Source organism: Monopterus albus, unplaced genomic scaffold (assembly GCF_001952655.1).
Source record: "Monopterus albus unplaced genomic scaffold, M_albus_1.0 scaffold15.1, whole genome shotgun sequence".
Classification (NCBI taxonomy): domain Eukaryota; kingdom Metazoa; phylum Chordata; class Actinopteri; order Synbranchiformes; family Synbranchidae; genus Monopterus; species Monopterus albus.
Window position 1 is genome coordinate 2,365,337 of NW_018127895.1, and position 26,124 is coordinate 2,391,460.

At 39.7% G+C, this 26,124-nt stretch overlaps 1 long non-coding RNA gene across 2 annotated transcripts in view; it reads left to right on the plus strand.

The window, feature by feature from the left end:
• The first annotated feature begins 1,254 nt into the window (after nucleotides 1–1,254).
• LOC109955496 (uncharacterized) overlaps nucleotides 1,255–26,124 on the plus strand; it is a 95,755-nt gene continuing 70,885 nt past the window's right edge. For both annotated transcript variants that reach the window (XR_002274267.1, XR_002274268.1), the window contains exon 1: nucleotides 1,255–1,599. This is a non-coding gene — a long non-coding RNA (uncharacterized LOC109955496). The remainder of the gene's footprint in view (nucleotides 1,600–26,124) is intronic.

Consider the following 26,124-nt stretch of genomic DNA (forward strand, 5'->3'; position numbering starts at 1 on the left):
ATTTAAGACATTTGATGGGTTTAAATCTTAGATTTAGTTTTATTCTGTAATGCTCAGCCCATCAGATTCCATCAGGCATGTTCTTGCTTGTTGTGGTTTTCAAAAGGATGTGGGGTGCCTAGATTTTCATGCTCACACAGATAAGCTTTCAAAAACACATTTACTTGAGTGAACATATTTATGTTTGTGCCAGGAAAAGCTTTTGGTTTCCCTCTTTCTTTTTTTGTCCATTTCCTCCTCCTTTTCACTATCTGAGTCACACACACATAGACCCTCTTTTATCCTGTTATAGAGACAGCAGTGGGAGCTGTCAGATCTCACACAGTGGGGTTACTCAGCAGTAGGGGTTCACATCACATCACAACCCACACATATATGTGTACATACACACAGAAGCACAAACAGGCCATAGACCTTTTTTTTTGGACCAGCTAAGGCTTCTTCCCTCTTCTATAGTTCTGAACATGAGCTGCTTGGAAAGTTTTCAGCTCATTCAATACAGCAATGTGGCCACATGACATGCACAGGTGTAAAAAAATCTAATGGATGACTGCTGAAATGCATTTAACATTTATTATTGTAAGTGCTGTGCTTTTCCTACTTTGACAAGTCAAAATGTCTGCTGTGAAAAAGGCTGTGCAAATAGTTAAAAAATTCAACATGCAACACCATTCAACATTTTACCATTTTGTAATGGAAAAGGTGACAAGCTATCAATTTTTAGAACTAATCCAAGCGAGAATATAAACTCCGTGTCAAGGTGTTCATTTTTAATAGGTCCTCTTAATAACTGACTGTTTAGTGAATAAAAAGCCCAAGTTAACATATTCAAATTATTTGTTTTGACTGATTTTTTTATTATCACTGAAAGCTAACAATTATATACATTGGAGAAGTTTTTGCTTAAAAATAAATTAAGCAATTCCCATTAATCTTTTGGGGACAATAATGAAACTGCCATGTACACCTTGGGTCAGTAGGGGCCAAACAACAAGTTTAAAAAATTGCCCCAGGACCCCCTAAGAGGTCAATCTGACCATGGTCTGAGTATTAAACAGCAGAATAAATAAACAAACAAACAAATAAATAATTAAGGAACTGTGGTCTGAATAAAGTCATTTTTTACACCAATGGAAACATCCTGACACCTTGTTCAGGACGTCAGCTCTGGTTGGCTGCAACTGTCACGTGACCAATATTTGGTTACACCTACACCTATTAAGGCCTACACTTCTGGTCCATGCTCCAGCACTATAGATGGCGGACATGCGGGTAGAGGGGGAGGGCGGTCCATTTAAACTGAGTTACTCTCCAAGTTACTCCCTCCATTTCCAAACAAATGTAAACGGCTGCCAGCGCGTTCAGGGTTTTAGAGGAAAACACACCTGGCGAACGCCCGCTCACGGCTAAACTGAAGAAAATCCACCTGTTCAACTCATTTACCTGGTCATTTTAGGTTTGCTGTTAGCAACAACTGCATTTAAAGGCGGGACAGTTCTTCCCTGTCATACCTAGTGGCAGCTAGAGGCCCACAACATTTACCAGAGGATTAAATATTTCGGTGATGGTTTAACTGTGGCTTCATTTCATCAGACTAAGGTAAGAATTAGTAGCTTCTGCTTCTTGAGCTACCGAGTCCAGGTTTGTGCCCATCACATACAGCCTACAGTTACTTTACATTTGAGTCAACCTATGCATCCGTTTAGTGTTAATATGAATAGTTATATATGTATGTGTGTGTGTGTTGATTGATTGTGTTAATGTTTTATGTTTTTCAAAATGAACAACATTCCTGGCTGCCTACTGGTTTTTATGAAAATCAGCATTCTGTCAAAAATTTGTAATGGGCCTAGACATTAAAGGCACAAACATGGACTTGGGTCTATTGCATGCTTGAAAATATTGGCTGTCAGGCTGTTGCTGCTGCTGACTGTTTCATCGTTACTTACCACATGTTGGATGCTTTTGCTGGCTGCTGTTTTCTGGTTTCAAGCTGCTGCCATCTATTATTTTCATTGGTGGTATTAACTAATTCCTTGTAATGACTGGAATTAACTATCTTGTTTGTTTGCTCATGGGTTATGATGCTTTAATGCTGTTGGCTGCATTGGGAAGAAGTTTGTGCTTATTGTGTATTTGGGATTTAAAAAAAAAAATACATTCAAGGTTTGTGATGGTTTTTTGTAGTTGCCAACTGGCTCATCAGAAATTGGGTCTCAAGTGGAGGATGTTATGGTATAATGGCTTTACACAATAGAACTTCTTCTATAATGACTTTAGAAATGTTAACGTAAATGTCCATTCACATGATTATTTTCCTGTAATAACGGCATCAAGTGAAACTAAGCATGCAATTATCACACACTGAATAAGCAGTGACTTTCACATTCTCTCCACATAGTTTATATTTAGCTAAGCATTAGAGGAATATTTGAACTCAAAGGCATTAGGTAGTTTGCTACCTAATGCCTAATGACTAGTGTGCCACACCATACATTGGTTGCCAGATGCGTAAGATGGGGTGGCTGTGGCTCACGAGTTAGGGCAGTCGTCTTCTGACCAGCAAGTCGGTGGTTCGACTCCCGGTCTCCCCACATGCCTAAGTGTCCCTGAGCAAGACACTGAACCCGAAATTGCTCCCGGTGGCTTGACTAGTGCCATTGTGTGGCATCCTTGTCGTCATCAGTGTGTGAATGTGTGTGTGAATGTGTGTGTGAATGGGTGAATGGTGTATAATTTCCCTGTAAAGCGCTTTGGCCAGTGCATAAAAGCGGTATATAAATACAGTCCATTTACCATTACCAACTGCACATTGCCTGTTCTATGTTCTATTGCCGCTACTCTACACATCTGCCAGGGTTTATTCCTAACTGGAATTCCTAACTAACCGGGAGTCGAACCACGACTTGCTGGTCAGAAGATGATTCCTAACTAATTCTGCTGATTATTAACATCATTTCATGAGCAAGAGGTTGGCTCATCTTCTTCAAGCTATGAACTGTTGTGCTTTTGATATGCAAAGTGCAGTGACACATCGAGTTTACTACTGAGGCAGAACACATCGAGTTTACTACTGAGGCAGATTGGTAAAGTCCGATGTATCAATCTTACCAGTCTCTGTTCACTGCGGTAGTTTATTCCCCTCATGGTCTGAGGTGCATTTTTGGAGAATAAGCATAAGTTAGCTGAAGCCTAGTCCACACATACTTCTATCAGCGCCACTGCCACTCATCTGGCATTTTATAAGCCCTGCCTCCAACTCAGCATCCACCCATAGGCTCTGAGAAGGAGTTTATCATTGTGTCTGTGTCAAGTTTGGTGTTTGCTTGCAGGGAGTGATTGGGGTCAGACTGTATATACTGAATACACACTACAGTACAGATGTACTCTGTTCATTTAATAACTAAGCTGTTAGATTGATTGTCAGCAGTGCACTAGTGCATAATGTTTATGTAATGCGTACATTTAAGTAGCTTAAGTTTTTGAGTTGAAACTCCAGGCCTCTGTTGCTCTGTTATGGTCCACGTGGGTCTCTCTTTACTGTGCATTGAATAATCTGGTGTATTGTTGTGTATGATGGATCGTTCTTTATGCTTCCTGTGCACTTTAATGCAAACAAATCGCTTTCCTGGGACAAATGATACTGAAAGGGAACTGAACTAAACTCAGCTAAAGTGAAGGAATAAATGAATGCTTTTCAAGTACAGGCCAGTCTCCAACTATGTGCTGTTTAGGGATTCTGAACAATGATAGCTGAATGAATGTCTTCTGTTGCTCCTCTGCAGCATATTGTGGCACTGAAGTGTTTTAAAATGTGAAATCTGGTGCTTCCTGCACAGTTTTGCTCTTTCTAAGAGTGAGTCATAGCTGAAAATAATATTTGAACTACAGCTGTTTTTTGAAAGCCTGCTATTAGTTTGCATCTAGCATAGCAAAACTAAGAAAATGGGGCAGCTAGTGAAGTATGAAACTGATGGGTCAATACTGTGGATTTTAATGTGTTGTTGTACAAACTTGTGCGTGAAGCAGTCCAGCCAATGTGCTGTAATAAACTTTATTGCTATTGTCAACCAGGATAAGTGCGATCTGACAAGCTGTTCAACATTTCTCCATTGGAGCCACAAACTATACCAGTTTTTCTGTTTTCTAGTCGACCTCACACAGAAGGATATGTGAATAATAATAAAAAAAAAACTCAGTCCTTTCTGTGATTTAACTCCATGCCTTTCAGTGAGAAATGGTACTTTATCCTGCAGTCCTTTTATGGTTGTATATCAGGTGCTTACAGTAGGTAATGGTTAATTTATTATGTTATTATTCCCACAGCATGTATTGTTGAGATTTATTTAGCAGAGGGCAAATGCATTATAAGTCACATAGAACAGAGGCCCCTTTGGATGCCCTTGACTTCACATGGAGCTGAGAGTTGTACCAAAAAGCCATCCCTACTGTACAGTATGAAGCTTTGCAATGGGTTAAAGCGTCTTTCTGTTCAGGAAAATGGTTTTACTCAGTAATATTCTGTTAAATGTTACAATTAGAGTTGATGTTTTAAAATGATATGACATGTAAAGTAAGGTGTATCTAGATGAGGCAGGATAATGTCCAAAAACGTTTACTGTTATGATTCTTCATGTATGGTAAAGAGAGGACATGATAGGACACAACATCATAATCCACTAATTAAGAACAACTCTAACTTAATCTCCACCTAAATAATACAATATTTTTTTTTTAATAGATTTACATTTATTGTCGGTGCACACCGTAAGTATCAGTACAACTAAATGAAGTTTAGCGTCTAACCAGAAATGGTAAAGAAACAGCAGTAAATATTCTTATAAAGATATATGAAGCTAATGATTGTACTCTGACATATTACAGCTTCCTTACATTGTTGCATATTGTTTTGTGTACTTGAAATATGTACAAAAAGAAACATCCATCCTCACTAACAGAACTAATAAATAGGATGTGCAGGTCTGGTTATGTTTTATACAGTATGAATAGTAGTTTTGGATATGCACACATGGTCAGTGTTAAATATAAATAAGAGTGTAAATGCACCATACAGTGATTTTGCAGCAACGGTACTGCAGTAACAGTAGCACAAAAGAAGTAAACAGACATGTCTTGAGGTAATTTGTCCAATCTGTGTGTGCATAGGTGGTTTTCATTGTGTGATGTGTATGTGAAGTGGAGATGTATTGTATTTCTTATAATAGTTTGAGACCATATTCAACAGTAAAATGTCTTGCATCCTTGCATTTTCTGCTGCTTAACACCAGTAAGAAGTGTGGAAGTCGACTTCATTTGAATTCTGAATTGTCACTCTGTTAGCTGATGTTTTTTTTGGGGGGTTTTGTTTTTTTAAATGAAAAACAAACCTAAAATGGAGGACATTATACAGAGAAGACTCAAATTATTCTAAACAAAGGGACCAGTTGATCTGCTAGAAAATGTCTGTTTTTGTGCACAGCTGGGCCAAGATTTCCCAAAGAGCTCACCAAGGTGGGGAAGCTGTTTCTACTGACAGAACCATTCAGATCTGTGTTCCCTTTGACCTCCTCCTGTCTCTCTTTGTGCCAGAATAAGACCTGGAGCAAAAAGGGAAGCGCATTTCAGAGCACAGGAGATGCTGTAGGTGTAAGTGAGATAAAGAATAGCAGACTTAAAAATAATCATTAAGCAGTGCACCTTCTTAATACATGTCTAAAAAGTTATTTTATATTCGTTATAAATAGAAAAAGATTCAGAATTAGAGTAGGGTTGCAATAAAAACATCCAAGTGTTGTTTTGTGGTTTGTAGATTGCACAGGTGTTGCTGGTACTGTCAGTGTTGTTTTGTGGTGTGTTTTATATTTTTTTTTTAACCTGTTTTTCATTCACTTTTGTCAGTTAATCTGCAAATTTTCTCAATTAAGTGACTGGTCACTGTAAAACAATTGCAATAATAATGCAGCACAAGGAAATATTGTCAAAAGTCTAAAACTAAAACATTAACTCAAATGCTTTAATGATAAATCCATGATCAAAATAATTGCTGTTTCTTTCATTCAGCTAATTGATTAGTCCATTAATTGTTGCTGTTCTAATACACTTGTGCATAGTCTTAATAAAAATGGAGCATTATTTTCAAAAACACTTGGAACACTTCTTGCAGAACTACATTAGGTTACATTAGATTGCACAGGTGTTGCTGGTACTGTGTCCAACCTCTCTATACTTGACATTGTGATTTCCAGCGGGAACCAAATTGTATGGAACTGTAACAGTGAAACACATCTGACAGATGTACCTGGTGAATGGTTAATCACAGCAGTGATCAGAGTGTGACAGAACAGGCACAGGCCCCATTCACATAATGACCACAGGGAACCTAGAGCAACAAAACCAATATGTGACAGCGAGCGGTAGGAGGATTGTCTGTGATTGAGCTGTGCAGTGTTAAAAATGCTCATGCCTGTCAGACATGCAGTGCTGGTCAAAGTGTACAGTTTTTCATGTGAAGTAAAGGACTTGAAACAGCACAGAGTGTTAAAAGATTTAAAATAAGACTATTGGTATTTTGTATTTAAAGGCACCCAATTGTGAAAGGGTTTGCACGTTCAAATCCAGGTTTTTCAAAATCATAGTCTGGTGTGGGAAGCCAAAATCAACAGTATATACATCTGTGCATATAGCATCGTTGTAGTCACTAAACCTCGAGAGCAAGTCACCAAAGAATAGTCCGAGTTGAGTCTCTGTTACCCGAGTCAGTCATGAAGGTCTACATTTAACACAACTGACACAGCTCTCGCCATTTAAAAAGGAGTTTTCTTATTGTGTGTGACACAATAACCAACCAAATGCACTTAGTGCGCACACACTACTTAGTCAGTGAATGTGTTTGTTTTATTTTATTTTATTTTTTTATATATTCTGAACATTTTATGTGCTTCAAACGTACTGCCTATCAGGAATAGTTGGGAACAAATTATTATGGCCTGTTACAAATAAATTGTCAGTCTTTGTCTCCAGCTTCCAAGTCTGAATGCCGTCAGTGCTCAAGTCCAAGTCAAGTCACAGGTCTTGAAAACAGGGACCCGAGTCAGACTCAAGTACTAGAACACTGGCATATAGATACTCCTATTGCTTGCCATGTAGTTTGTGTGACCACACCCAGGTAGTTAATAAATTTGTCCAACACGCCATCTCCTTGCTTCTTGTGTGTGATTGGCTATTGCTGTTTGTCTGTTTTCCTGTTGATGTTTTTAGAATTACATGGTCTGTAAGTTATTATGACGCAGTATACAATTTTGTTTGTGTCGTCTTTTGGGGACAGCAATAAGGGAACTGAGATGTCCTTTTGAGATTTTGTGATGGAATGACTTCTGGGCTGAGGAGGAGTGAGGAACGGTCAGTTCCGATCAGTCAGCAGCTGATTTGATGCTCCTGTGAGCATGTATGACACCAGTGTTTGTGAGATAACTCCAAAAAACTGCAGTGTCTGTGTTCATTGTAGTGTTTTCCCTAGTGCTGTTGTGATGCCTGATGCCTTTTTCTTTTTAGAACTGCAGATCATTTTCATATTAACATTCAATAGAAACATCCCCTCACTCACTTAAAAAGATGACTAGTTTGATTCCCTATGTTGCTTCACCTTGACCTCAGCTCCTCCACGGTCACTGTCATCCTTTTTTATTTTAATGAGCCCCTCTTTCAGGCTCTTGTGTATGCGTTTAGCAGCATTCATTACACTGCACAGTAACTGTGCATCATAAAGGTGTCACCCACTGCTACAGAATGGCTCATTTTAATACACTTATTTAACAGTGGAGCTTTACAGCAAAAAGGAATTAACTGGCTGTGACTACAGTCAATAGATGTTGGGATCAATGTTGGTTTTGCTCCTTTTTATGGGATTTGTTGACAAAAACTTATAATAACACGAGCACACACAGACAAGTAGAGTACTATCTCAGGAGGACCAAACTCCTGTGTTACTACAGTATACATGTCTGACATTAGTGCCATGGCAGGCAGACATCTTTTGATTTGGAAGTCAACCACCAGCTAGTATCACCCTATTCCAGTTTTCCTGTCATGTCCCGCTCCCTGCACGCTCAGCTCCACTGCTCCTGGAGTGGCTGCATAGGAGTGATAGACAGTCGGCACTGACATCCTAAATCAGCCGTAGAGACTCATCAAAGTACTGAATTGTTGGGCTGAAATTGGACTCGGGCAGGCTGCGGTAAGCTCGGTATAAGGCAAGTTTCTGTCCTGTCTGGTCTCATTTCGAGCTCAGCATTTTGAAGGATTCATCATATGGAGTGTGGAAATGATGAGGGAAAAGTTCAAATAGAGTGACAAATTCTTGGTTTAGATGTTTCTACCGGAGGGAGCTAAGAGGTGTTGATATTCAAATGCAGATCTTTGAACGCTCTGCATTTTCTGTTCTGAGCACATTTCCCACTTTTTGTGCATTAGTTTTCTGTTCTCTGCCTAGCTCAAATCGGAAATTAGCTGCTGTCTTTCTCTTTCACAGCCTGTATTTGGAGTGAAATACAGTCTCTTGTCGGTCACATATGAAGCAAAAGAGAATTTATGCCAAGCAGTGTTCAGACTATACAATCCTCCCTTACAATGTCCTCTGTTTTTGAGGACTAGAGATACACGATAATCACTGAGTGGCATCCAAGGCTATCTTTATTCAAAGAGACTGTTGCTATGGAAGAGTCTCTCACCCGCTCATTAAGATGGACAGCTATAGCCTCACCACAGGGAGGAGCCCTTTCTCTCTCTTCCTGTGTGACATTTCCTGAGAAGCCCAACCAAAGGTAGTCAGCAGGGGATTGTTCTTCACAATGATAAAAATAAAACAGTGACTCACACACTGAGAAAGCAGGGAAGTGACCAAGTTCAAGAAGTGACCATAGTATTCAAGTTTGCACTAATGCAGCAGATATTCACAGTGGCTCTCTACAGGCGAATGATGATGCTTCATTGTTGGCTTTTTACATTTCTCTCTCTTCTTTTTGAGTACTAGCTTTATGAACATTAAATCAGATATCACAGCTTATACATTTTTAAGGCATCAAAGCTTGCATGTTCATGAAAATTGATATGTGCTCAACACAGATAATGTGCAAAATTGTTTGACATCATTTGTAAAATAAATGGTTGGATGCTGTCAAACAGTTTTAACATCAGAAGTGGTTGCAGCATTTTACCACATTAAATTTTGAGTGTAATGAATAACGTTGACGGTGTTGGATGTTACTGTACGCTGTAATATTTAGTTTCTACATGGACAGCCAGTTTTAAAGAGAATTCTTATTTTGTCTTCTTCATTATAACAAGAGATACGATGTCATAACACTTTATCAGATAAAATCTGAAATTTGTCCTGCAACACAAGGCAGCTCCAATTTTAATAATAAAATCAAACGGGATTTATTAGTTATTGGGATGGTAGGCGTGTGTCTGAGGGACGCACTCAGTTTGTTAAGATACAAGCTTTTAATAATAGACATTCCTTGATGATTATTCTGATTTTACAGCAGTGTGTTTGACTTGCACTGATGTACCTTGAGCGGCATTGCTGACAAAACTGTGACCACTTGACCTTTTTCATAAACTCATGATGTGTGGAGACCAACCACAGTGGCTATGGAACCTGTAACTATGATATGGACTATGGACTACCCAGCATTAATGGCAGTTATATCTCCTACAAGTTAGTTTTGTATACCTCTAATATGTTTCCCATCCATTATCTCTACAGCTTATTCCTGAATAGGGTTGCAGATGTTTTCCATATGTTGTAAAGGAAACGTAACTGCTGCCAGGATTATACTCTGTGGCAACCTGTGGGTTTTTGAAGGAAGGCTTATGCTTTTGTAACGTCGTATATAGTCTTTTCTAGAAACACTTGAGCTAAGGTTAGCGAAAGATTGCAGTTTGTATTAAATGTTAGTAAATTAAGCATCTGGTCTCATGCTACTGTACAAGCCATTTTAGTTAATTGAATATTTAACACAGATTGCAGTCTTTCTCTGACATCATTAGAGGGAAAGCAAAAATTCAAATAAGTTGTTGCTTAACATTTTGCAATAGGCTACATTTTGTATTTTGCAAATGCACTCATTAAAAATGTTTGGTCCTTAGGTTATATAAAATATAACCCAGGTGCATGTTTCTTCCACATTGTTTGATTCTGCAAATTACTGCGTATAAAATCATTTTGAAGAGGCAGCGTTGACAAGGGAAACTTTGGATTGGATTAGATATGACTGAGTCTGAGACAATATTAACACTGGTTTCATAGAGGGAAACAATTAGCTAGTGGCTCAGAAATTAATCAGTCAAAGGCTCATTAAAATATTAGCCTCAAATACAAAGTGCTTTAGCATCAATACAATGTTAAATGACTGAAAATTGCACCATTTTGCAGCAACTGTATTTTTATGTTGAAGTGTAGGATATTTGATCTTATGTATAATTAAAGACAAACAGCTTGATTAGACTAAATTGAAAATACAGGCAGCGAAGTACAACCTCAGTGTAACAGAAATTTGTATCTATGGCTCCACATGGTAGTGAGTTGCCTGAACAAGTAAAGAACGGGGCTGTGAGACTTCGTAAAGATGGGAGAGGGAACCAGAGCATCGATAGGTTACTTAACATAAGATGAAGCACAGTTGAGGAGGTGGAGGAGGTCCAGGAAGACTCATACCATCAATAACAGAAGGTGCAGAGGCCATCTTTGAAAGATGATGACACAAATCAATATTTCTTCAGCCTTCCATTGAAAAATGGATGAGTGAGTGCCTCTGACTTGGCACAAGGATTATCTGTGGAAATTGGTGTTTCAGTAACTGATCAGACAGTGAGAAGGACATTGCATGAAGTCAGCCTCTATGGATGGCAGCCAAGAAAAAAAAAGTGATGCTCACAAAACCGTAAAAAACTGCAATATTAAACTTTGCCAGAGAACATGAAAAGAAGCCTGATGGGTAGTGGCAGCACATTCGTTGGTCAAATTAAACCAAAATAAATTAGTTTGGATCAGATGGAATCCAGGATGTTCAGCATGGTCATGGCCAGAACTACCACAGTGACTGCACAGCATTGCACACTGTACAACTGTGAGACATGGAGCTTGGAGTGTGTAGATATGGGGCCACATGACTGCAAAATGTGCATGGATGATTACCTTTTAGAGATGGCACTATGAATGCAAGTTTGTATACCCAAATACTGAATCAAAAGACAACTCCCTCTCAGGAAACTCGGCCAGAGAGGAATTTGCCAGCATGACAGTGAACCCAAACAAACTGCAAAACTCAAGTAAGAGTTTTTAAAGGAAAAGTGAAAACTAGGACCTGACCAAGTATGTTCTCTGACCTGAATCCAATGCAACAACTTTGGAGTATTTTAAAGTGGAAGGTGCTGCAACAAAAGCCCCTCGAACAAAGAGCAGCTGAACTGAATCCTATGCGAAGAATGGCAGAACATCTCATAAAGGATTTGAACTGGTATCATCTATGGAGGACTGAATCTGTCATCAAATATAAAGGTAGACATATAAAATGTTAAAGAACACAATCTCTTAATGAAGAGACTTTATTACAGTTTGTTCTTAAATGGACCTTTTCACTGTTTAGTCCAACACATTTGGTTTTCAAGTTAATTGAATTTGTTCTTCTTGTTCTTTGTTGGTTAGAAAGAAATAAAACTATATTATAGGGACATGACCCTGTTAACATTTGCTGTTTTAGTGATGTAATGAGGCAGGTGTTTTGAGCACAGCCACAGAGACCTGAAATCAGAGGGCATCCTGGTCTGTAAACCCACTGAGAACAACCCGCTGTTGTACTTTGACTTTGCTGCTGTGCTCACAGATCGGGTCTGCACGGACACATTCAGCACCCCATCGCGCCTACCTGCAGCAGCTGTTTAGACAGAGGCCGGTGCTAAGCTGTGCCAGCTGCTGGGGATACTGCTGTACCCTTCTGGAGTGAAAGCAGCTTCATCAAGGCAATCATTCCCTCTCCATGTGGAATAACCAGAAAATGTCCGCACCTGATTCACTGCTGCTCAGCTGCCAGCCATTGAGAATATTCAGGACCATTCACAAACAATTCACCTTCATCAGCTGCCTTTCTTTTGCCACAGATTACTGCTCACCAAAAGAAATTTAAGATAAAAATGTATTAAGCTTGTTTGGCGAATTTAATTGGCATGCCTGCATGTTTTTAAGATTTTATTCTGCAAGTCCTCACATTAGCACATTGTTTCTTCAGTGGGAGACTTTGCCATTAATTCCTGCTATGAGGGAGTTTGAATTCTTCATCACTCTCAGAGCAGCAGCTGTGGGCTGATGCTCTTTGTATGAATACCACCCGTGAGTGTTACAACGAACAGCAGCAGAATACAGATGAGCCCCGGTTAGACCCACAAACACCTCCCCATTAGTTAGCTGATGATTGTGTGCTTCCTTCTTGTAATAGACATACCTGCTGTGGGTGTTTTTAGTCCCTGGCTCCATTTGTCTTTCAGCCCTCTTTCTCGTTCTTCTTCCTTGGTCATTACATAGTTGTATCTTTTGCTCTTTAGCCTCCTCTACTTGGTCTCTCTTCTCTCACCCCTGCTAGTCATGTAACCTTTGAGGAGCTTTCCCACTTTGGCCTGTTAGCATGGGTCATCAGCTCTCTCTCAGTTTCCACTGGCAGGCTATCACTCAGCACCACCGCTGGGACAAAAGGCAACTACTAATACCTCACACCAGCACAGTATTCCCCACCAACCACTCAAAAAGGAGCAAGAGGTTGTATTCGAACAGTGAAGATTAAATAGAGCACACTCACTTGAGATGTCTGGACCAGGGTTATGCTACGTACCAAACAATATAGTACTTGGAGAGGGACTAGAAGCCCTTTGACTTATTCAGTTGCCCCATACTCTATAGTCAAGTACCAGCTCACTGATCAGCCTCAAGTGTACATTAGCCCTGCCAGGGTTAAGAGATCACTGGTGCTCCCTTTGTGTGGTAACACTTTGTGAATTGCTATGGAGGACTTTCAATAAACAGTGCAAGAACATTTTATAAATACTTTAACATAAGGTATGATAGTAGGCACACAGTATTGGTTATCTGTATAAACAGTATTATAATCCAATGCTTGTATTTTATATTTTATAAACATGTACAAATGAATAATAGGGGAGGTTAAATCATTCAAATATATGAAAACGTACCTAAAGGTATAGGTCTTTAACTTTTTTTTTTCTTTTTTCATAACATAATCAATAAGTAGTTGGTGTCATTCATGCATAGAAATAACCTTGTCCTGCATGGACAGTGAGTAGTAGCACACAACTAATAATTATTAAATGAGGCTGTAACTATAATATACTATCAAACTGAAATGACACATTCTCCCCCTGACAAATTAGGTTTCATTGATGAACAGCAACATACACCCTCTTAGTTCAACCCTCTGGGAGGTTTTAGTGATGATTGTAAGCCTAATTTGTACTTGTCCACAACTACGTGACGCGTCGTCATGTACCTACATGACAAAGGGGTTTACTGGAAAACATAGATCACTGATAGTCACGGACAGGGACACGCGCACACCTCCCAAATTTCAACTTCGCGTTTTACAGGGCTGCGCATCCTGCATGCTGATTGGTTGATCCAGCTGCTAGCTTGCCCCTACTAGTGGGTAATCTGAAAACATTGGAGCAGATTTCTAAATTGCCATTAATTGTCTAGGCTGACCACCTATTCTCAGTCTAAATGGTTCCTTTATTGCCTGAAAAAAAATATCAACACTTTAATGAAGTGGCAAAATACCAGTTTTAGGACAAATTATAACTGTTTTGAGCCTTCAAAATTTCCCAATGACTACTTTTTTTTTTTTCCCTGTTATTTGTTGTTTGAGCGCCCCCTTGTCAGAACATTAACATTCGCACAAGTATAAATGCGATGGCTATGCTACTGTCTCAGACTGACGCATCCGTACAAGTACAAATCTGGCATTACTTGGTCTGATGTGACCCGTAGTCACAGTATGAAGCGAATATTAGCACTCTAGTTTGAGTTTGCTATGTAACTGGCATTACTGATATCAGTTTGTTACGTCTCTCTACTTGTGCTTCTCTTACACTACATTACGTTCCATCCATTTACTATTCTCCTGCAGCCTAATCGGCACTTGCTGCCACTAATAACTATTAATGGATGTAGCAAAGGTTACATAGTTGCAATAAACAACAGATTAACACACTGCAAAAAGCTTTAAAGGCCATGCACACTGAATGCAGATGATTTTAATTATTTTAAGTAGACATCCACTCAGGACTGTGTGGGCTTGTTCAGACGGTGTTGGACTGACATCTCTGACTCCTCTTGGCTTTGCAACTGTGCTGTAGTGTAATTAGTCTTACCTATCGTTCTTATGCATAATTTCTAGTATAGCTTTACCCACCTTCAGCCTGCCCAGAGGTCTGCTCAGTCGCAATATCTGCAAGCTGTTCTCTGAACAGAATATAACACCTTGTATAACTATGCAGCGGTGTTCCTAACTCGTACGTTAGGGTCACAATTGCCAATTATTTTCTAGATGTCAGCAAACGGTTAATTTAAAACAGTGTTTGAGAAAGGAAATCAGTTAGCCAGCAGATAACATTTACTGTTTTGCTTCAGACAAGATGCTTTAATTCTGAACTGAAGCAACTTTTCAGATGAGGTGAAGCATTTTGAAGAACCTCAAGCCTGTTCCTTCACCAGCTTTAACACACCGGCTATACTGTAACTTGGATGACTGAGAATCTCCGAGGACACGTTGCCACGTTTTGTTTTTTTTTTTTTACATACAGAATGAGATGTTTTATTTTATTTTATAAAATGAAGCGTACAGTAAATCTTCTCCTGCTGCCCTGTGAGATCCTACATTGACTCGGTTGTCCTGAAGTGTTGGCCATAGGGTCAGACAGAGCAGCTGAGCAGCCCAGTCATCCTTATCTCTATTCAAACATGGCAGCTCATAGATTATGTATGGTTCATGTGGTACAGGGCCATGTCTTCCCACAGATCATGGTGAGGCAGAGTGCGCAAAATTCACCAAGTGAGAATCTGCAATATACATGGACCATAGTCATTATTAATGCCCCCAGAAATCTATTATGGGTTCCTGCATCCTATAGCATCTGCTGCTGTGTGTGGAATGGATTACAGAGGTTGACTTTTGGTACGATTACTGGAGCTAAAGCATAATATAAGGCAAATCTTGACAGGTATATACTCAGTTGACAGTTTATTAGGTATACCTCACTAAAACGAATGCAGTCTGCAATAAATCCTCCCTGCGTGAATGTAAAAATTCTCTTTCTCAACAGTTTTAGCACAAACTGAACATTACTACCTTTATGAAGGGAGAATTTATTGCAGGGGTGTTTGTATTTGATGCAGATTTTAACTTTGATAGATTAAGTTTGTGGTAAAAATGAGCTTCTACCAGTTAAGATTGTTAGCTAAGGTAAAACCATTTCTGTCTCGTACTGATTTAGAGAGAGCCATTCATGCCTTTGTGACCTCCCGGCTTGATTATTGTAACATCCTCTATGCCGGCTTGTCCCAGTCATCTTTGTCTAGGCTTCAGCTGGTCCAAAATGTGGCTGCCCGTTTGCTCACAAACACTCGTCGGCATGCCCATATTACCCCAGTCTTGGTGTCTCTCCATTGGCTACCTGTAAATTGGAGAGTGGAGTTCAAGATCTTGCTTTGTTTTCAAAGCCCTACACGGCCTTGCCCCTGTGTACTTATCGGACCTGCTGTCCAGATATGTCCCTCGTAGAACTCTACGGTCGTCATGTCACCTCGCCCTTGTTGTCCCTTTTTCACATTATAAGAAATGAGGAGGTCACGCTTTTTCCGTGTATGGCCCTAGATTATGGAACTCCTTACCCTTAGATGTACGCTCTATAACTGAGCTGGTACCTTTCAAGTCAGCTCTAAAAACCTATCTTTTTAAACAAGCTTTTAATGTTTAACCTGTTTTATTAGTCTTGTAAGGCCATTATTTTTTTGTCTCCTTTGGAAGTATCAGACTGGATAGAAATTGCGCTGTACGCCTATGAGTGCTTGTGTTTCTTATGCTTATCTATTAGACTCTGTTTTCAACTGTTATCTTTTTCATTGATGTAGCACTTTGTGCTCCTTGAGATGGAAAGTCCTTTATAAATTTTTATTATTATTGTATTAGATTGCATTAGTTTTAGCTAGGTGTTCCTAATAAAGTGCCAACTGAGTAATAATTACAGTCCACAAAGAAATGACTTCTGTTGTAAATTGCTATTGACATACTGCACAACATGGTGTTCCTGTGAAATATCATGAAGACAACTTTCCAGTTTGACATTACAGGACTATTGTACATTTTAACTAAAACATTCAAGAATATACCTACACATTTGACCTGTTCCGAATTATATTACTTCTTTCTTAATATAATCTGAACTCTGACAGCTTCAGACTGTGTGTTCATGTATTCAGTTATCCAAGCCCTGTGGCTCATTAGTGATTTCCTCATGAAAAATCATGTTTTGGGTTTTTAACGGAGCACTGGTTTTAAGTCTGGCTTCGTTACTTCTCCTAATTGGTTTTCCTAAGACAACAGGAAGTTGGAAGTATGATCAGTCATTTGATTATTGGTTAAAGGGATCAATGGCAGTGATTTCACACACAGGCTCGCAGGCATGCTTGAACACAAATACCTCTCTCTTTTCACCACATGCAAATAAATTTTACTTCTCTGTACATCTGGGTGGCAGGCTCTATTGTCAGTTAATGGCAGCTGCCTAGACCCCGCCTCCTGTAGTCGCCCCTCCATCATCCCTCTTCAGTTCACTCAAGACCCTGATGGGAGGGAGCGGTGTATTGGCCAAAGCAAAGGGTCCCACATCTCTATAGGTGGGGATAAATCAACCTTCATGAGGCATGTAAATCACCATCATTTAACAGACTTGGATTTTGTTGGGATGTTTGGGAAGAGAGCGTGAAGAATCTGAGCCAGTCCTCCAGGCCAGCTCCAAGTGAACAAGTCCAGCCCTCCACAAAAGAGCCCATCCTCCAGAAAAGCACCTGAAAAGATCACCAATTATTAAACACGGGCATCTACATATCAGGGCCCCCCTCATCCTTATAAAGTTCTTGTCTTGTGTGTGAGGTGAAAATGACAGAGGATGCAGCAGAAGAAGGGAGAAGGACAGTGAATGAAGAAAGAGAAGCAAAAGGATCAACTGTAAAAGGGCTGTGATAAGTGTGTGTGCGTATGAATGAATAAAACAAGATGGGAGTGAAAAAGAGAACAAGATCATCCAAAGCCCGTTTGCTGGCAGCCCTCATCAAGGAGCGACAGCCCCCTATTCAAGTGGCCTGTTCCCACAGTTAAACACAGGCACAGGCAGTGGCACAACTGAGGCAGAAGAGAGGAGTCCTTTCTCTCGCTGAAAAGAAAATGTCCTCCAGAATAGAAGTGCCTTCAATTCTTCTCTCTTTCCTCTGTGCTTCTTTTTGTCTCTCACAAGCTCTTTTGAATTATCACCATGACTGCTGGTTTCACACAACTATGGAGTAGAGTGTTCTTAAAGCACTCTTTCTTCTTGTGAAGAAATAAGAACTATGCTGCATGGTTATTGCTACAGTGATTTGCTGGATTCAGAGTTTGGTGTAGCCTGATGAGTTCTGGATTTTTGAGACAGACATTGATATCAATATTTGAGTTCAAAAATCAAATGATGATACATTGGCTCATAGTTGGGTTTCCATTAACATTTTTGATGATATTATTTCTTTATGAATTTTAGAAAGTGTGTCCAAGACACACACCCAGTTGGACAGTCAGATTATTTAAAAAGAATCCCTGATGGAAGGAAATTGACTTTTGGTGGAACAAATTGTTTTTTTGTTTTTGTTTTTATATGGATCCTCAGTAACTTGTGTGTCGCATTGCAATGACAAACCTGTCTGCTAGAAATTACGTTTATATACAGCAAAACTGCAACAGGAATGACAAATCAGCCACAATGGGCACTTCAGGCAGCAAGCTGCGATTCATAACCCTCATTAAATGGTTTCCCATGCTGGCCCTTGTTCACCACAGCATTAAAACTACCAGGTGGATTTAATGTAATGGCTGATTGGTGTTGAGAATGTAAATGTGATTTAAAAACAGTATACAATATGATATTGTGAAGGAGAACCCAGGGATATAGTAAGCTTGTGAAAGACTAGAGAATGAGGAATGTAAGTAACATTCACAGTATTGTGGAGCTGATGTTGTCGTCAAATGTCTGTCAAGGTCATGAGCTGGAGCAGAGCTCTAATTTCATGGAAGTCATAGGCCAAATATCAATTCTCAAACATTTACATGCTGTTCAAAAGCTCCCTGTGGACACCGCTGTGCCTTTCTAAAAGCCCAACCATTCATACATTGGAGCCTTTTTCTCTGACTTAGTAAAATGTCTTTGGATTCTGAAAAATATAATCATCTCAGGTTCTGCCTAGTAGTTAATGTCAAGGATCAAAAAGGGAGTTCTTCTCTCCGAGAGACCAACAGTAAGTTTCTGGTGTCGGTGTTCTCAAGAAAAAGAGACTTATAATGAGCACTCTAGGATTTTAGTATGGCTTTGTTTAAGGGCTTCACTTTTGGTGTTGCAGATCAGGTTGCAATGGATGTGAAAAGTAGGAGTGTGGTTAGTTTCACACACTAATATGAAGGAAAACATTAATATTTGTCAACTTTTAAAGTGACTTAAGGCATCGCACATTATGATGGTTAGGCCAGGAGCAGTTTTTGATTTGGGTATCAGCTGTTGTTATGCTCTCATCTGCCCTCAGTTTGTGCAGGTGCACAGGTGTCCAGTGAACAGAATGCACCCTTACCAATGAAGGCAGAAGACAACAGACTGCATTTGAAATTTTTGCTGAAAGCAGTTGTGAAACCTCTCTGGATAACAGTGTAATGATGGTGACTACAAATGGAATGGGTTACGATGGCTGGATCCATTGTGGATCCTGTTCCAAGTTGGTCAGATTCCACAGCCAAGAATCCCTCATTCAGTCTTTCACAGTTTCTGATCTTGCCCGGCTACTCAGTTTGGCCCGATGACCAACTCTAGTGAGAGTCTTGGTGGTTCTGAACCATTTCAGTTATTCAGGCCACTGTGAACACTGAAAGCTACATAAATATAGAGAGTTACTTGAACTTCATGTGTCGTGCAGTGTGAATTGTGTGTCCTTGTTCTTTCTAAATCACCTACCTGTCCTGTTGATCTAATTTGCTACAGGTGGATTCATGTCAAGTTGTAGACACATCTCAATGGCCAGTAACACAAACAGGATGCGTCTGACTGCAGTTGGGACATTTGTAATAGATTTCTTTTAAAAATACATTTATAAAAATGTTGAAGCATTAATCATGAGTTATTACATTTAGATTGATGAACAAAAATGGTCATTGTATGTATTTCAAATTAAAACCACAACACAAAGTTCAAATATAGAGACCTGAATACTTTCTGAGGCCACTGACACTATAGCATTTCTAAATGATGTGTGGATGTTTTTCCCTTCACTGTGTGAGATGCGACTTGAGTGAGAGCTGCCGTTACTAACAAGACCATAACATTTCTATTTGCCAGAGATAGGAGGAATTTGACCTTGGTATTTTCCGTGAAGCACTCTTGGGTGGTTTCTGATGAGAAGCAGGCAGTATTTTGACCCACAGGTCAGCTGCTATGAGAGATTGGACTTGTGTTCTGATATTGACTGTCATGCTGGGATTCATGTTTTCCAGAGGGACTTGGTGGGATCGAGAGAAGTGCTTAAGCAGCAGGGAGAGGTGAAGTGTGGTCTAGAGTACTATAGTTATTGAGCTATTGGATACAGTAGATGCATTGTATGGGTCTTCCATTGTGTGCCGTGAACATCTCACGCAGTCGTTCAGATATGCCGGTATGTCTGCAGTATCCATACGGCATGATCTCTGGGTTTCCTATGGCAGTCTCAAAGTTATGTGTCTAATGGGATCAAATGAAAGTGTGCACAAGTTTTGGACAGCTACCTTCTAATGCTTTTATAAAACAGCCCCTGGTGACTTTTGGATAAGTGCTTGTTTTGTGGGCGTTCAGCCAAACAATTTACTGGGAGAAGCAGTCAACACACTCTTTAATACACAAAAAACTTTTAATGAGCCAGTGTTTCAGATGTGTTTTGACAAGTACTGTCTTCTGTGAATTCATAGCCATCTGTGTGATGACTGCACCTTGGCTAATAAACTTAATACTTTTAAAACTATGCATGTTTGCCTGGCTATGTAATTGAGTCGTGTGTGAAGCGGTGATGTTGTCTAAATCCATATAGGCATTTCATCAGGTATGTAATATCTCAGTGGAATAGGTGGAAGACGTGAAAGCATGACTCAGAAGACCCATCTGTAATGTTGGGTGTGGTCTTGGGTCAAAACTCCAGCAACAATAAAGAACAACTCCATTGTTAGACCAGCACATTTCAGCTTGTGGATAGCACAATCTTGTGTGAGCATCAAGAATTTTGTCTGTAACATGCTAAAACTCTGAACTATTATTGTCCAAGTTGCATTGTAGAGAAGCATACCTTAGAATTTTTTCAGAGTGAGAGTGGCATTTTTAAAAGTAAAATCCTTGCTGTATTTCGATTTTTCCCTTCTTGTTCTCCCCCTCTCTGCCTCTCCAACTCTTGCTTGCTCTCTCCCCATTTCTGTCTCGCTCCTCTTTTATTCTTCATGTTCCAAAATAGTAATTGGTACAGAATCACACTGGCGCCAGAACACAAAACCACATAAACATGGAATCTGAGGCTTTGGGGGCAGCTGCCTCTTCAGCAGCTAACATATGGCAGACACCCTTTTTGAAATGCAACACACTGATTTGGGTATTGATCCTGCCTCCCTTGCTCCCCTCTCACTCTGCTCGTCATCAAATTAGCTGGTGTTTGCATTCATCACCACAACTATCAACTTTTATTTATTGATTCTCATTAAGAGCTAATACGTCAGAACTTGTGTGTAAGTCGAGGATAGGCAGCTATCAGTAGTTTCGTGTCTGCTACTGTGCACGAGCATTGACATTGATTTGGAGAAAATCAGGACACATGCACACGCATTTAGGTTTGTGCAGTTCCCTTGGCCTCTATGGTAAGAGAATGTCAATGAGTGGAGCCGGCCTTTGAGCTGAGCTCTGTGCCATTCGGGCAGGTCCATAGGAAGAGTAGCACTAATCCTAATATCTACATACTAAATTACCTTTGCACCTACGTTTGAAAGATTCTGGGCATTTCAGGTGACGTACTTGTCAATGTAGCCATACGTTTGCTCATATACTGAAAAATGTAACCTTGAGCTAAACAACATTTCAGCACCAACTTACATACAGTAAGTGTATATGTTACTTGTATTTTTTGTAAGCTTTTTATTAATTTTGTTTTTTGTTGATATTAAATCAAGTTACTGTGTTTTATCCCTGTAATTTAGAGTCCTGTATGAATAATAGAAATGTTGCAGAACATTAGGATTTTTATGTGTGCGGTTGGGTGTCTAGTACTCCTCCTCCTCTTTCTTCTTGTTCCCAGTTTCTCTGTGAAACACTTGAAGGCCTGGTGGAGTACAGTTTCCCTTTAGTGGAAGCCAAACGCTCCAGACACTTGTTCACGCTGAGTCTTTGTGTGACTCTCAGCCTTATATCTACAGAGAAATGGTGATATACTGTAACTGTTTAACCATATGTGGTCAAGAGCTACTTCAGTAATGACTCAAATTTTGTTAATGTTCTAAAGTGGATCTTGGCATAAGAGACGGTGTCATGTGGGCACTGGCAGTGTCTATGTAGTTGGTTTTGCTCACTTGTGGTTGCTTGACTTGTTTTTGTTTTTATGTCTAAAATCATTTTGATATTCCTGACTAGTGTGCCACACCATACATTGGTTGCCAGATGCGTAAGATGGGGTGGCTGTGGCTCACGAGGTAGGGCAAGTCGTCTTCTGACCAGCAAGTTGGTGGTTCGACTCCCAGTCTCCCCGCATGCCTAAGTGTCCCTGAGCAAGACACTGAACCCCGAATTGCTCCCGGTGGCTTGACTAGTGCTGTTGTGTGGCAGCCTTGTCGTCATCGGTGTGTGAATGGGTGAATGGTGTATGATCTCCTGTAAAGCGCTTTGGCCAGTGCAACACACTGTGAAAAATACGCTATATAAATACAGTCCATTATGTGAGAATGATTTCTCCCATGCAAGGCATTTAAATGAACTGTTTTATTTGCTCAATGACAATACTACAGTTCCTATGAGATGAAGTTGTAATGCTCAGGCAGTTCTTTTGTCTGTAGCCCATGCACTGACACCCTGATATTTTCTAGACACTAGCTGGTGGAGCTGTATGTGAGAATGCAAATGTCCGAGTCAGTCGGGCTGGATGTTAAGTGGACTTTACCTTGCCAGTTGAGCTGGAGTAAGCCCACGTGTGAATACAGCAGTGTATAGTCTGGAGTATTCACATAGAGCTAGTGGGCTTATTGACCATACCTTCTATCATATGACCAGCATGAAGCTGGAAGAATACAAACATGCGATGGTGAAGAAAAAGGGTGTGCAATGAAGCCAAAATGAAAATGTCTAGCCAGTGACACGGCGAGATTTGGGAACTTCTGTTGTTAAGCACCAGCACCATAACAGTCAGACAAAGTAAAGGAATGGCAAGAGGCTCAGTTGTTCGACCATGTCATGTCCCGCTTCCTGCTTGCACTACCCAGACATTCCCGGAGTATTTCTGGCAGGTGAGAACACGTCTGACGTGGACTATCTCCTGTTGTGTGCTGCATGTGTGAAAGGGCAACTGTGAACAAAGTTTGAACCTGTTTCTGCAGACACAGTCGGGGGTTCATGGGAGAATGTGTACTTGATCTTTTTGCTCAATTAAGAGCCAATACATTACAATACAATCCTTTGGCTGACCATTTCCCGCTCTTTCTGCAACAGTCAACTGACAATGTAATTGAAGTCTATGTTGTGTCTAAAAAGTTCATCTTGCATCCTAGTGATATACAGTTTATAAATATATACTATTGTCTAGATATTTGTCAGTTGCTAGTTCATTAGGTGCATCCAGCTGTAACTTAATGCTGTTTTAATTCACTGGTTCTTCATGAAAAATGATAATGTTCAGCTGTATGATCATTATGGTGGCTGTAGTTTGTGGTGCTGTTGTGTTGTACCTCCAGGCATTTGGTGGCCATTATTCAGCCCTATTTATAGTGAGGCCAGGCTAAATAACAGAAACACTTCTCTGTATACTGCACTACAGTTCAACTGTGGCCTCAAATGATCATGAAGTTGAATCAACACCTTTCTGAAACGGCAAAAACTGAACACTAGGACTTTCATGATTTGTTGCTGAGCTATTGTATTACACGGAATACATTTTAACAAGGTGTAATCTGGCAATCGAGTGAGTATATATTAATATTCCTCATAATTAAGATGTAAAACATATGCAAAAACCTACATACTGTAAAATACAATACACATAAAACCTGCAGTACCTTGAGGCATCACCATCTAACCCAAATAGATGGTTAAAGCATCATTGTCATCACCAACCCATGACTGTAAACCCACAGATTTTTATATAGGACACTCATCAGCCTGTACATGAGCCTATAAGAGTGTGATGGAAGGGGAGACGAAGGAATTTCTCACCCTGTTGAGCCTGGCCTGTGGTAGTCTAAATCTCTGTCCAGAGACGGGAGAAACCCAACCTCCAGATAATGGAGAATGTTCTTCATAAATGATGGGAGGCTTTAAAATGGCTCTTTCAGAAAAATGTGAGACACAGCAGGCAGCTTAACACCATTGTTTTGATTTTACAGGGCTGTTATTGGGCCCACCAAAAAAAAAGTTCTGTTGGTTTTGTTAAAATATTTTCTTCAACTTGCCCTAAGAATTTCAAAAACATAGTCATTTGATTTAATGGTGACAGATAAACACCTGAATATGCAGTTAAAATGTTGCCTAGTGATGTAGCCCATGACTGTTTCCTGTTCTTATAGAGCACTAAGTGGCAAACTGAGGAATCCACAGTTCAGTCAAACACAAACGGGGTGTGATGCAAGATAATAATTCAATCAGCCTAAGTAAAGTTTGAAGCTGATCATTAGACTACTGTTTGTGCTAGTCGAAAGTCTGCTAAGCTCTAGTCATGCATTCATTCTGATGTATTGTAACAGATTACACAGAGCTGGGGAATACACTGCAGCATTTCTGCAAGTCAAATTTCTGAAAACTGCAAGAATATGCAAAACTGCAAGAGACGATTTGGTCTTTTGAGATTCAAAAATTAATTCCAATTTCCTCATTTCTGTTTCATGTTGTCAAGATGTTTAGTCACTTAATTACACAGCAAGATTGCCTTTCTCCTCCTCCTCCTCCCAGATTTCAAAATATAAATGGGTCACAGGATCTCGGCTTCCTTTTGGTTTATTCATTGAGGGGGGAATATGAGAACTTTTACTCTCAAGACAGCTCTTGGGAACTAGCTGGTAACTTGATTTAGCTTCATGGTGACCTTCAGTGGGGGAAGAAGCACACAGACCCTTTACTTAAGTAAAAGTAGAAATATCACAGTGTCAAAAAGTATTGTAATAAGTAAAAATCCTGCATTCAAAATGTTACTTAAGTTAAAGTACAATGGCATTAAATATACTCAAGGTACCAAAAGTAAAAATACTCATTTTACATTATTTTGTTGGATTGTGGTGTTCATCACAGCTAGTAAAGGTAGAGATGATAAGGTAGGACCAATAAAGTCTTATTTTATACTGTATTTAGTTTTATTAATCCGGTTCTGAAAAGTAAGTAATGTTGTTAAATAGATGTAGTGGAGCAGTACTTGGTTACTTTACACTACTGGTGGTTATCTCAGTCAAAGAGGTTATGTTTTTGGTTCTGTGTGCGGGTTGGTTGGTTGGTTGGTTGGTTGGTTAGCTAGATTATGGATCATCAGCATACTTGATACAGATACTGGTTAGGACCAGCCCTGGAAATGATTCGATTTTGATTGAAAAGATCAGAAATCCTTTAACATGGGACAAAAGGTAAATGATTAATATTTCTGTCAAACGTTATCAAAATCATTTAAAATTTAACACGCGTGTAGGGTGGCAATGTCCATCACCAGACCAGATTGCATCTGGATCTGATCCAGATTCCAGATCTGATGGCCACTTCAATTTAACACTGGAAAAACCCCATTTAACATATATTTTCTGCCATAACATGGCCTATAATGAAGATAGAACCTTGAAATGGTAGAGTACGATGCACAGTATACCTGCCTGTCATACCCTAAAAGATGATCTGGATCAAGGATTTTAGAACACATTTTGTGTTGCTCATGATCTCACTTTTCACAGGTGACCCACTTGCGTGAGTGATCGTTGTGCCTCAGCGGAGGTATGCGCTTATCTGAGTGCTCTCATTATCATATTGTTCGATTTTAACTTGTCTGTTAATCTGTTTGTAAAAATGATTATTATGAAGTAGTGTTTAGACCTTTTAGGACATGAAAAACCATGACACAAGCCCTACTTTTATTCATCCACTGCTGCGCCTCCTCCACTGCAGCCTCCACCTGTTTTTGCCTGCACTACAGTTCAACTGTGGCCTCAAATGATCATGAAGTTGAATCAACACCTTTCTGAAACGGCAAAAACTGAACACTAGGACTTTCATGATTTGTTGCTGAGCTATTGTATTACACGGAATACATTTTAACAAGGTGTAATCTGGCAATCGAGTGAGTATATATTAATATTCCTCATAATTAAGATGTAAAACATATGCAAAAACCTACATACTGTAAAATACAATACACATAAAACCTGCAGTACCTTGAGGCATCACCATCTAACCCAAATAGATGGTTAAAGCATCAATGTCATCACCAACCCATGACTGTAAACCCACAGATTTTTATATAGGACACTCATCAGCCTGTACATGAGCCTATAAGAGTGTGATGGAAGGGGAGACGAAGGAATTTCTCAC